The sequence below is a fragment of the Schistocerca nitens genome, chromosome 7, assembly GCF_023898315.1.
Source record: "Schistocerca nitens isolate TAMUIC-IGC-003100 chromosome 7, iqSchNite1.1, whole genome shotgun sequence".
NCBI lineage: Eukaryota > Metazoa > Arthropoda > Insecta > Orthoptera > Acrididae > Schistocerca > Schistocerca nitens.
Genome location: NC_064620.1, coordinates 114,327,074 through 114,340,636, shown reverse-complemented (window position 1 = coordinate 114,340,636; position 13,563 = coordinate 114,327,074).

The following is a 13,563-nucleotide window of genomic DNA, read 5'->3' as shown; positions in this document are numbered from 1 at the left end:
TTCGTGTCCATCTTGGCCACTATAAGGCGTTCACTATGCTGGTTGTAGTAGCTTACCCGCACCCCTATTTTTTTTATTCATTATTAAACCGATTCCTGCATTACCCCTATTTGATTTTGTGTTTATAACCCTGTATTCGCCTGACCAAAAGTGTTGTTCCTCCTGCCACCGAACTTCACTAATTCCTACTATATCTAACTTTAACATATCCATTTCCCTTTTTAAATTTTCTAACCTACCTGCTCGATTAAGGGATCTGACATTCCACGCTCCGATCCGTAGAATTCCAGTGTTCTTTCTCCTGATAACGACGTAGTCCTGAGTAGTCCCTGCCCGGAGATCCGAATGGGGGACTATTTTACCTCCGGAATATTTTACCCAAGAGGACGTCATCATCATTTAACCATACAGTAAAGCTGCATGCCCTCGGGAAAAATTACGGCTGTTGTTTCCCCTTGCTTTCAGCCGTTCACAGTACCAGCACAGAAAGGCCGTTTTGGTTAGTGTTACAAGGCCAGATCAGTCAATCATCAGACTGTTGCCCCTGAAACTACTGAAAAGGCTGCTGCCCCTCTTCAGGAACCACACGTTTGTCTGGCCTCTCAACAGATACCCCTCCGTTGTGGTTGCACCTACGGTCCAGCTATCTGTATCGCTGCGGCACGCAAGCCTCCCTACCAACGGCAAGGTCCATGGTACTTGGGGGGAGGAGGACACGTATATCCACAGGAAATGTGGACTGTAATTGTAAAAGTTTCATGATGACCTCTGCATTGCAAAAATTCCGGTATAGTCCCCCATTCGGATCTCAGGGAGGGGACTGCTAAGGGGGAAGTGACCATGAGTAAAAGACTGAATAATCAATGAGAGGATAACTTTCTACGAGGAAGTGTATGGATTGTCAGAAGCCTGAACATGGTAGGGAAACTAGAAAATCTGAAAAGGGAAATGTAAAGCTCAGCCTAGATATCCTAGAGGTTAGTGAAGTGAAATGGAAAGAAGACAAAGATTTCTGGTCAGATGAGTATAGGATAATATCAACAGCAGCAGAAAATGGGATAACGGGAATTAGATTCGTCATGAATAGTAAGGTAGGACAGAGAGTGTGTTACTGTGAACAGTTCAGTGATAGGGTTGTCCCCATCAGAATCGACTGCAAACCAACACCAACAACAATAATTCAGGTATGCATGCGGACGTCGCAAGCTGAAGATGAAGAAATAGAGAAAGTATACGAAGATACTGAAAGAGTAATTAGTACGTAAAGGGAGATCAAAACCTAATAATCATGAAGGGGCTGCAGTTGTAGCTGAAGGACTAGAAGAAAAGGTTACAAGAGAATGTGGGCTTGGGACAAGGACTCAGAGAGGAGAAAGACTAATTGAGTTCTGTAATAAATTTCAGCTAGTAATAGCGAATACTCTATTCAAGAATCACTGGAGGAGGCAGTATACTTGGAAAAGGTTGAGGGACAATGGAAGATTTCTGTTAGATTACATCATGGTCAGGTAGAGATTCCGAAATCTGATACTGGATTCTAAGGCATACCCAGGAACCGTTATAGGCTCACATCACACTATAACAATGATGAAGAATAGGCTGAAATTTAAGACATTAATCAGGAAGAATCAATTTGCAAAGAAGTGGGACACGGAAGTATTAAGGAATGACGAGATACGCTTGAATTTTTCTAAGGCTATAGATACAGCAATACGGAAAAGCTCAGAAGGCAGTATAGTTGAAGAGGAATGGACATCTCTAAAACGGGTTTCATAGGGCAAAAGGGATACATAACATTCCATCAGAATTTCTAAAATCATTGAGGGAAGTGGCAACAAAACGACTCTTCACATCTGAGTGTAGAATGTATGAGTATGGCAACTTAACATCTGACTTTCGCAGTAATATCATCCACACAATTCCGAAGACTGGAAGAGCCGACAAGTGCGAGAATTATCGCACAATCAGTTCAATACATCAGGCATCCAAGTTGCTGACAAGAATAATTTACTGAAGTATGGAAAAGAAAATTGAGAATGTGCTAGATGACGATTAGTCTGGCTTTAGAATGGTAAAGGCACGAGAGAGGCAATTCCGATATTGCGGAAACAAGACTAAAGACAAATCAAGACACGTTCATAGGATATGTCGACCTGGAAAAAGCGTTTGACAGTGTGAAATGGTGCAAGATGTTCGAAATTCTGGGAGAAACAAGGGGAGAGAGGGGTAATGTACAAGAACCAAGAGGGAATAATAAGAGTGGATAACCATGAACGAACTGCTCGGATTGAAAAGGGTGTAAGACAGGTATGTAGTCTTTCTGTCCTAGTGTTGAATCTGTTTACCGAAGAAGCAATGATGGAAGTAAAAGGAAGGTTCAGGATTGAAATTAAAATTCACGTTGAAAGGATATCAATGATACGATTCGTTGATGACATTTGCTATCCTCAATCAAAGTGATCTGCTGAATGGAATGAACAATCTAATGAATACAGAATATGGATTGATAGTAAATCGAAGAAAGACGGCCGGCAAGAGTGACCGAGCGGTTCTAGGCGCTACGGTCGCAGGTTCGAATCCTGCCTCGGGCATGGATGTGTGTGATGTCCTTAGGTTAGCTAGGTTTAAGTAGTTCTAAGTTCTAGGGGACTGATGACCTCAGCAGTTGAGCCCCATAGTACTCAGAGCCACTTGAACCATTTTTGAAAAAAGACTATGGTAATGAGCAGTGGCAGAAATGAGAACAGAGAATCTTAACATCAGGGTTGATGATCACGAAGTAGGTTAAGTTAAGGAATTCTGCTACCTAGGCAGTAAAATAACCAATGACGGACGGAGCAAGGAGGGCATCAAAAGCAGACTATCAATGCTAAAAAGAGCATTCTTGGCCAAGAGATGTCTACGAGTATCAAACATAGGACTTAATTTGAGGAAGAAATTTCTAAGTATTTACGTATGGGGTACAGCATAGAATGATAGTGAAACATGGACTGTGGGAAAACCAGAACAGAAGATAATCGAAGCATTTTAGATGTGGTGCTACAGGCGAATGTTGAAAATTAGGTGGGCGGAAAAGGTAAGGAGTGAGAAGGTTGTGCGCAGAATCTGGGAGGAAAGGAGTATGTGGAAAACACTGATAAGGAGAAGGGACAGGATGGTAGGACGTCTGTTAAGACATGAAGGAATGACTTCTATGGTACTGTAGGGAGCTGTAGAGGGCAAAAACTTTAGATGAAGACATGGAATACATCCAGCAAATAATTGAGGACGCAGGTTGCAAGTGCTTCTCTGAGATGCAGAGGTTAGCACAGGAGAGGAATTCGTAGCTGGCCGCATCAAACTAGTCAGTAGACTGATGACCCCACACAAAAACGTTGTCCTACTTTACTGGAGGGAACTACAGCGCTGTTTCCTTAATCATGCCTAAAATCGATTTCCTGCCCCATCCTTATCCAACTCAGATTCGTACTCCGTAATGACCCAGTCGTCGACTAGATTTTCAAGACTTACTTTTTTCTTCTTCCGTTAAGGCCGAAATGGAGAACATGTGAACGACTGACGAGGGATATGAATTTATTATTGCGCTTTGTACACTGCCCATAAACTTTCCAGTAAACACGTTCATGTAGAAAAGCTGGCTTTCGTATTTGGCCTCTTTAGTTGCTAAGTATAGTACTTTAAGTGCTAACAATCTCTGACTGCCCATTCACGTAACTTCTCTTTACGTTGCCACTTGATGGCTGCCCCCGGACGAGAGGGCATATAACGACCATAATGCTCGCTATTTACCGCAATACGCCGTTTCCCACGAGGTACGTCGGTAGTCTGTTATTCACAATTGATGAGTACAAAGTTGTCGCATGTAGTTAATGTAAAATACATGTTAAGGGAAGATTTCATGTGAAGTAACAGACTTATATTAGATGGCTTCATATGTTCGTTTGCTTTCGTTACAGTGCTACCACAAATAACGCCAGAGAAGTCACCTCCCCGCATCACAGCTACAACAGAATGGTTGCCGGCTGTCCGCTTACACACTTCACACACAAGGTGGTGCACAATATAACTACGAGGGTTGTCTAGAAAATAAGTTCCGATCGCTCGCTAAATAGAAACCTTTGGGAAAATCCGGTAAGGCTTTGCACGGATAGTCTGCGCGTCATCGTGTCGCGTCGCTCTTTTCAGTTTTGAGTGAACAGTGAGCACGTAAAGATGCGTAGGAAATACCGTCTCTCGCCACGTATAAGGGCCTGGTTAGAGATTTCGCCTGTGTCATGCAGCCCACATAACACAACTGTCCAGCAGTTCCTTCCTCATGCCAAATCTCGGCCGCACACTTTAGGGGCAATGAAGACGCTCCTGCAGCGTTTCCGATGAGAAGTGTTTGATCACCCACAATACAATCCGTAACTGGCTCCCACTGAGTCTCATGTCTGCTCACAAGAACCGCTGGTTATGAAGACAAAATGTTTCCACAGACAACGAGCTGCACATCAGTGCAGATAACAGGTCGAAAGCACAGGCGGCTTCTTTCTATGACGAGGATATTGGAAAGTTGAAACAACACTACGACAAAACTTGGAGTTGGATCGGCGACTATGTAGAGAAGTAGATGGAAGGTGTACCTAACTGCTGCAAATAAAACGTTTCTGGTTTTCACTGTGGTTTCCATTTCGCGATCGATCGGAACTTACTTTCTGGACAACCCTCGCAAATAAACCAAATCCGTTTTGCAAACAAACTACTTATTTCCTGCAGTATGCACCATTATTGTCGACAATATATTGCCATTTCTCTGGAAGCATATAAATCGTGTTCCAGATCCGGTCGTTTCTCATCAATGGCTGCCTTGAGACGCCCCAACTGGAAACAGTATTTCTCGGAAGTGACAGTCTCATTCGGAAGAAGATCGTAGTATCCCACCACATACATAGTGGAACATTTTCCGGATGCAGTCCTGGTATAAGAACCTACAGTGGTGGCTGTTGTGTATTGCGCCACGACTTACTCTTCCAGGTGATGTTATACACCATCCATCTCTCATCTCTAGTTACCGGCTGTTCAAGAAAAGTGCATTCCGATTGCGTCTCAGTAACTAGTCACATCTGGACACGCACTGAATCAGTTCACGAGTAACCTGGCTTCTTTAAGTTGCTGGCTACAGTAACACGAGTGACATTGAACTCCGATGCCAACAACCACGTTGTCATTCGCGGAGTGTTGTCTATCATGTCATCAAGCTGTTCCACGTCCGCCACCGTTGGCCTTCCAGATCTAAGTTCAACTGTTATAGCGAAATATCCGGCTCGAAATAAACTAAGGCACTTTAGACACACTCATATATACACTACTGGCCATTAAAATTTCTACACCAAGAAGAACTACAGATAATAAACGGGTATTAATTGGACAAATATATTATACTACAACTGACATGTGATTACATTTTCACGCAATTTGGGCGCATAGATCCTGAGAAATCAGTACCCAGAACAACCACCTTTGGCCGTAATAACGGCCTTGATATGCCTGGGCATTGAGTCAAACAGAGCTTGGATGGCGTGTACAGGTACATCTGCCCATGCAACTCCAACACGATACCACAGTTCATCAAAAGTAGTGACTGGCGCATTGTGACAAGCCAGTTGCTCGGCCGCCATTGACCAGACGTTTTCAATTCGTGAGAGATCTGGAGAATGTGCTGACCAGAACGCTTCCAATGTGCGTTCACCGCGATGTCGACAAACATAGATGCGACCTTCAGAATTCTGTAAACAGAACCTGGATTCATCCGAAAAAATGAAGTTTTGCCATTCGTGCACCCAGGTTCGTCGTTGAGTACACCATCGCAGGCGCTCCTATCTGTCATGCAGTGTCAAGGGTAACCGCAGCCTTGGTCTCGGAGCTGATAGTCCATGTTGTGGTGCAAACATCGTCGAACTGTTCGAGCAGGAGGTTGTTCTCTTGCAAACGTCCCCATCTATTGACTCAGTGATCGAGACGTGGCTGCACGACCCGTTACAGCCAAGCGGATAAGATGCCTGTCATTTCGACTGCTAGTGATACGAGGCCGTTGGGATCCAGCACGGTGTTCCGTATTACCCTCCCGAAACAACCGATTCCATATTCTGCTAACAATCATTGGATCTCGACCAACGCGAACAGCAATGTCGCGATGCGATAAACCAAAATCGCGATAGGCTATAATCCGACCTTTATCAAAGTCGGAAACGTGATGGTACGCATTTCTCCTCCTTACACGAGGCATCACAACAACGTTTAACCAGGCAACGCCGAGTAACTGCTGTTTGTGTATGAGAAATCGGTTGGAAACTTTCTTTATGTCAGCACGTTGTAGGTGTCACCACCGGCGCCAACCTTGTGTGAATGCTCTAAAAAGCTAATGATTTGCATATCACAGCATCTTCCTCCTGTCGGTTAAATTTCGCGTCTGTAGCAGGTCATCTTCGTGGTGTAGCAATTTTAATGGCCAATAGTGTAGCAAAATCCTTCAGCCTGCATTGTGAGACCATTATTTCCTTAAGACAGTAAAACAGCACAAGATGTCGAAAATATTCGTTCTTGCTTTTCATATCTAGCAAACACAGGTTCACGCTGTTCCGCCCAGTGCCAGGCAGATGGACGTGGGTGCCACACCCAATGGCGAATCAGGTTGGCGGCCTCTACATCGTAGCGGTGGTCACACAACTGTGCTACCCGGGTGGTCAGTGCGTGTGCAGCGTTAGTAGGCGCTGTAGATGGAACGCACGAGCAAAATGAAACAACTTACGAGACAATCCAGTAGATCCACAGTTACAGCGGCCAGTCGAACTTTTGATGTAATCGCTATTATGTGATGATTTTTCATACATGAAAGGTAGATTACATGTACAAAGTCTGTAGCTGATTGACTGGTACAATTCACATCTAGAATGTCTTTGACTCTTAACATGTCTATACAACATTTCAGTTAAAACTTTTGTTGCACCCAATTTACAGTTCTGTCAGTAACTCCATTCTGAGAGTAGTTTGCTACCAGCGGCGCTAAATATACTTACTGGTATGGTTCTGTGAGTGTATCTAATGGGAATGTGCCATTCACTGATCTGTACGTAGAACATTTTATAATAATATTCCTCTCTAGAATATTGTAGATCTTCTCAATTCCTGCGTTTACACAGAATAAAAGCAGAAGAATGGAGTCGTGCGTAAGTTGCAGATTTTACCCTGTAAAGAATTACATGTTTGCTATCAGCTGTACAGATTTTATTTTCTACCAGTTTCGGTCGTAGCGACCATCTTCACGGGAAGACCGAAAGATGGACATTAGATGGATATTCATTTCAACTTTCAGTCGGAAAAATTCAAAATAATCAGTCACAAAATGTTACAGAATTCGATACCAGCACAGAACTGACTTCGTTATGATTACACGGGACAATTATTAACGACTGACCTCTGTTGATATCACTCTGGTATCAACACAGGTCAGTTCTCGTGATACTTCCTTAATGATCGTTCTCTGTAATCATAGTGAAGTCAGTTTTGTATTAGTTTTGTACTGGTATCGAAATCATGGCCTCTTATACGTAGTTTGTAAACGTTTTGTAACTCTGATTGTTTTTAACTTATCCATTGCAAAGTTACAAATCATCCACTCTTATACGTGGTTCTGTAAACGTTTTGTAACTCTGATTGTTTTTAATTTATCCAATAGAAAATTACGCTGCATATCCATCTTACGTACAGCTTTCTTCTTTCTCTGAAGAGGCTCCCTACGACCGAAAGCTGTAGAAAATAAATAATAAATACATACAGCTGATGGGAAACACGTAATTCTTCAAATCCTGACAGCTGCATCAAGTTACGTCGTTAAACACTTAGTTCTATGATGATTATATCAGTCAGTACACGTAGTTCATTTTGAGTAGTAAGTCTTTGCAGAGGACTGTTTCCTTAAAATGAAGGAAGGAAAAGGCGGAGCACAAGCTCGGATTGGGAGAGGATAAAGAAGGAAATCAGCCGTGTTCTTTCTCAGGGAACCACCGATACACTTGACTCGCGCGAATTGTGGAACCCAGGGAAAATCTAAATCTGGACCCACGTTTTCTTTCTCAAAAAATTTCGGTTGAAAAATTCAGAATTCGTTGGGGGCATCCTGGAATATTCGCTTTTCAGTTCCTATCGTTTCATGAAGTTCCAGTAGGTTGCGGCACTACGTAGACTTCGAAATGGAGTGTGTAACGGAGGCTCATTCCAAGCAGAGTTTCGTTTGGCGGAAGACCAGAGCATCCCAAATATTCATAGGCGCTTGCAGAATGTCTAAGGAGACCTGCCAGTGAACAAAAAAATCTGTGAGTCATTGGACGAAGCGTCTATCATCATTGCAACAAGTTCGCGCAAGCCTGTCCGATCTCCCGCGTATAGGCCGGCGGTTCACAGCTGCCCTATAGTGTTGGAAAGTGCAAAAATTCTCAGTCGAGGTGATCGAAGAATCACAGTCAAGCACCTCGCTGCTCAATTGGACGTCTCTGTTGGCAGTGCTGACCCAATAGTTCACCATTTTTGGTAGTGAAAGGTGTGTGCCCGCAGGGTTTTGCCGCCTAACAGAACACCGTAAAGAGACACGAAGAACTGTTTGTGTGGAACTGATTGCTCCTTACGAGGCTGATCGTGACAAGTTTTTTACAGAAATAGTCACTGACGATGAAACATGGCTTCATCACTTTGAACCGCATAATAAAACAGCAATGGAGTGGCGCCACATCACCTCTCCTCCGAAGAAGTTCAGACGTCACACCTTCCGACTTCCATCTGTTTGGCCCCATCAAGGATACACTCCGCGGGAAGCAATAGGCCTACCTGTGTGACAGAGAGGTTATTGATGCAGCAAGACGTTGGTTCTGACGTCGGCCAGTAGAGTGGTACCATGCGGGAATACGCTCCTTCCTGAGGTTCCATGAGGCCGTCACATAGATAGGAGATTATGTTGATAAATAAAGTTTGGTATTCAAAAAACAACGTGTTTTCATATAAATAATGTGTTGCATTACCTATTGAACGCCCCTCGTATTTGCCGCGACACTAAGAGGGGGGAGAGCTGTCGGATCACTCACCCCATCCGCCTTTTACCCCAACAGATGATAGCTAGTATTTATTTTGACAGCAGGTTGAATGAACCTAGGGTCCTCCTGGAGGGATTAGAACGAAAAACCCCATCCGCCCCTACCCGCGACTGAACCCAGGACCTCCACGGCTTGAGCCTTCGCTCTATACGCTAGACCACCACGACCACCATCTAATATACAGTGGTCTGAATAAGGCCACCCTGCATCATTTTGAACTCATCACATGTTACAGTGATAGTTACTCTATAGACGACACAAAGTGTTAAACTACAATCACATAAATGCTATATTTCTTTAATACTGAATTAATTTCTATAACCACATTAATTACACTACTGGCCATTAGAATTGCTACACCACGAAGATGACGTGCTACAGACGCGAAATTTAACCAACAGGAAGAAGACGCTGTGATATGCAAATGATTAGCTTTCTAGAGCATTCACACAAGGTTGGCGCCGGTGGTGACACCTACAATTTGCTCACATGAGGAAAGTTTCCAACCGATTTCTCATACAAGCAGTTGACCGGCGTTGCCTGGTGGAACGTTGTTGTGATGCCTCGTGTAAGGAGGAGAAATCCGTACCATGACGTTTCCGACTTTGATAAAGGTCGGACGGTAGCCTCTCGCTATTGCGGTTTATCGTATCGCGACATTGCTGCTCGCGTTGGTCGAGATCCAATGACTGTTAGCAGAATATGGAATCGGTGGGTTCAGGAGGATAATACGGAACGCCGTGCTGGATCCCAACGGCCTCGTTCCACTAGCAGTCGAAAAGACAGGCATCTTATCCGCTTGGCTGTAACGGGTCGTGCAGCCACGTCTCGATCCCTCAGTCAACAGATGGGCACGTTTGCAAGACAACAACCATCCGCACCAACAGTTCGGCGACGTTTGCAGCAGCATGGACTATCAGCTCTGAGACTATGGCTGCGGTTACCCTTGTCGCTGCATGACAGACAGGAGCGCCTATGATGGTGTACTCAACGACGAACCTGTGTGCACGATTGGCAAAACGCAATTTTTTCGGATGAATCCAGGTTCTGTTTATAGCATAATGATGCTCGCATCCGTGTTTGGCGACATCGCGGTGAACGCACATTGAAAGCGTGTATTCGTCATCGCCATACTAGCGTATCACGCGGTGCGATTGTATGGGGTGCCATTGGTTACACGTCTCGGTCACCTGTTGTTCGCATTGACGGCCCTTTGAACAGTGGACGTTACATTTCAGATGTGTTATGACCCGTGGCTCTACCCTTCATTCGATCCCTGCGAAACCCTACTTTTCAGCAGGATAATGTATGACCGCATGTTGCAGGTCATGTATGGGCCTTTTTGGATACAGAAAATTTTCGACTGCTGCCCTGGCCAGCAGATTCTCCAGATCTGTCACCAATTGAAAACGTCTGGTCACTGGTGGCCGAGCAACTGGCTCGTCCCAAGACGCCAGTCACTACTCTTGATGAACTGTGGTATCGTGTTGAAGCCGCAAGGGTAGCTGTACCTGTACACACCATCCAAGCTCTGTTTGACTCAATGCCCAGGCGTATCAAGGCCGTCATTACGGCGGGAAGTGGTTGTTCTGGGTACTGATTTCTCAGGATCTATGCACCCAAATTGCGTGAAAATGTAATCACATGTCAATTATAGTACAATATATTTGTCCAATGAATACCCGTTTATCATCTGCATTTCTTCTTGGTGTAGCAATTTTAATGGTCAGTAGTGTAATATAACCACATACAGCAATATTAAATAATTAATATAACCACTTATCTTAGAAGATAGGTTCAGGAAAGATGAAGCTTTTGACGATGTTGACGATAAAATTATCTTTAATTCGAAAGCTAGCAGAGGTAAAATACAGGGAGCGATATGCCATTTACAACTTGCATAGAAACCAGACATCACTTATAATTAATAATCGAGAGGCTTGAAAGGAAAGCAGTGGTTGAGAAGGGAGTAAGACAGTGTTGTAGCCTGCCTTCGATATTATTCAATCTGTGGATTGAGCAAGCAGTAGAGGAAACCAAAGAAAAATCTGGAGTAGGAATGAAATTTCAGGAAGAAGAAATAAAAATTTTGAGATTTGCCGATGGCGATGTAATTCTGCTGGACTGAAAAGGACCTTGAAGAGCTGCTGAATGCAGTGCTCGTTGTCTTGAAAGGAGGATATATAAGGTCAGTAGAACCAAATCCAATGGAATATAGTCGAATTAACTAAGGTGATGCTGAGAGAATGAGATTAGGAAACTACACACTTAAAATAGGAGATGATTTGAGATATGTGGGCATCAAAATAACTGATGATGGTGGAAGTAGAGAGGATATACAATGTAGACTAGCATTTGCAAGAAAAGCGTTTCTGAAGAAGAGATATTTGTTAACACCGAATATAGGAAGTGTCACTCCTATGACACGTACAACGCACATAGCTTTTCATTCTTATTACCTGGTGCACTATGTTAAAGCAGTAATCTCTGTCTTGCATATTATCTATCTTTCACGTTTAAGCTCTCAGGTTTCTAAATCTCGTCCGGTGCAGTCACCGACAATCAGTCTTTCCTTCTCATCCCGTCCGGTAAGTCTCCCCTGACCTGCAGTTTTGCCTGACTTTCCCGAAATCTACGTCTTTTCCTAGACTTCTCCAGCCCTTTTCCTTCACAACTCTTCCTTCCCCCTGAACTCTCCTGCCCGAGGAAGGGGACACTGGCTATGGTTCAAATGGCTCTGAGCACTATGGGACTCAACTGCTGAGGTCATTAGTCCCCTAGAACTTAGAACTAGTTAAACCTAACTAACCTAAGGACATCACAAACCTCCATGCCCGAGGCAGGATTCGAACCTGCGACCGTAGCGCACTGGCTATGAAAGCTTCCCTAATTATAATCTTTTATGTGTGTGTTCTGCCGCCGATTGGTGAGTAGATTGAAACTTCCTGGCAGATTAAAACTGTGTGCCCGACCGAGACTCGAACTCGGGACCTTTGCCTTTCGCGGGCAAGTGCTCTACCAACTGAGCTACCGAAGCATGACTCACGCCCGGTGCTGTGAGTATATATATATATATATATATATATATATATATATATATATATATATATATATATATATACAGTTTTAATCTGCCAGGAAGTTTCATATCAGCGCACACTCCGCTGCAGAGTGAAAATCTCATTCTGGTGAGTAGATTTTTTATCCACCCACTTACCTTAAAATACAGTTCATGCATCACTTTGCCTTTTGACCTGTCTTGCCACGGTTTTTGATGTCGTGGTCATAGTGACGTTTTCCAGGTGGCGCGTTGTCGCTTCAGTTGCGGATCGCACAGGAAACACAATTTTCGTCTCAGTTATGATCCAGCTGAGGAATGTGGGATCACCATCACCACTACTGATCAGATGTTCACAAAGCGTCGTGCGATTACCACGTTCGTCCTGCATCAGGACTCGTGACGCCTCCTGCTGGATAATACTGGACCTGTTCAGGCCATCAGTCAGAATTTTATACCACGTACCAAGGCTGACACTATTGCTTCCGCGAGATCGTGTACCTGAATTGGGAGCGACTGGCAAAGGTAACCCACCATTCTAGAAGTGAGGAATAACGCGCCTGGTACTGGGTTGTCCGCCGTCATACGTCTGCGATGATGCCTCCCAGAGAAGGGTATGTGAGGTGTAGTGTCTTTAGCTTCCATAAAGGGCGCGAAAGATGGACCCGCTGCGGGACGTGGTTAAAAGTCATTGAAACAGCACAGTGATCAGTTAAACTCGCAGGAATTACATCAATCAATAGAAGCTGATTACATATGGGGGCAGATAAATAAAAGCGGTCCAATTGGTTACTTGAAATAGCTGTAAAAAAAAAGTAAACCGCACCAATGTAGGATATGTGCAAACGCAAGCATCGTGGAGATGCAAGGACGTCACCATATCATTAAGTTCACGACAAAATGTATAATTGTGGGTCTGATACTTGACGTAAGACGCCGTTAAACTCGCCTCCCAACACAACCCTGCGCGGACTGCATCGGAGTAAATAAGCAACTTCTTTCTTATAAAACAGTGCGCGATCGGATGAACGACCGGATCCAGATGAAGCGTAAAGAAAAATTAAGGTGTGGGCATAAAAACTACAGCCTATACCGCGACCATCATCTAGCGTTTCGAACCCCGTCAGTAGGAATCCATCTCGATAAAGCAAAGCCATACCGGTAGAAATTTTAGGCGCGACATTGAAAAACATATAGTATCCAGGAAGAAAAAACACATCAAATAATACCTCTTGTAAATACACGATATCAAATTGGGAATCGTAAATAAACTGGAGCGACGAAGCAAGCTGTAATTGGGAACGTATCCTATTAACATTGAGAGTTCGAAATGTATACGCCTGAATCCGTTAGCACATCTAAGGTCAACAAAACAACACT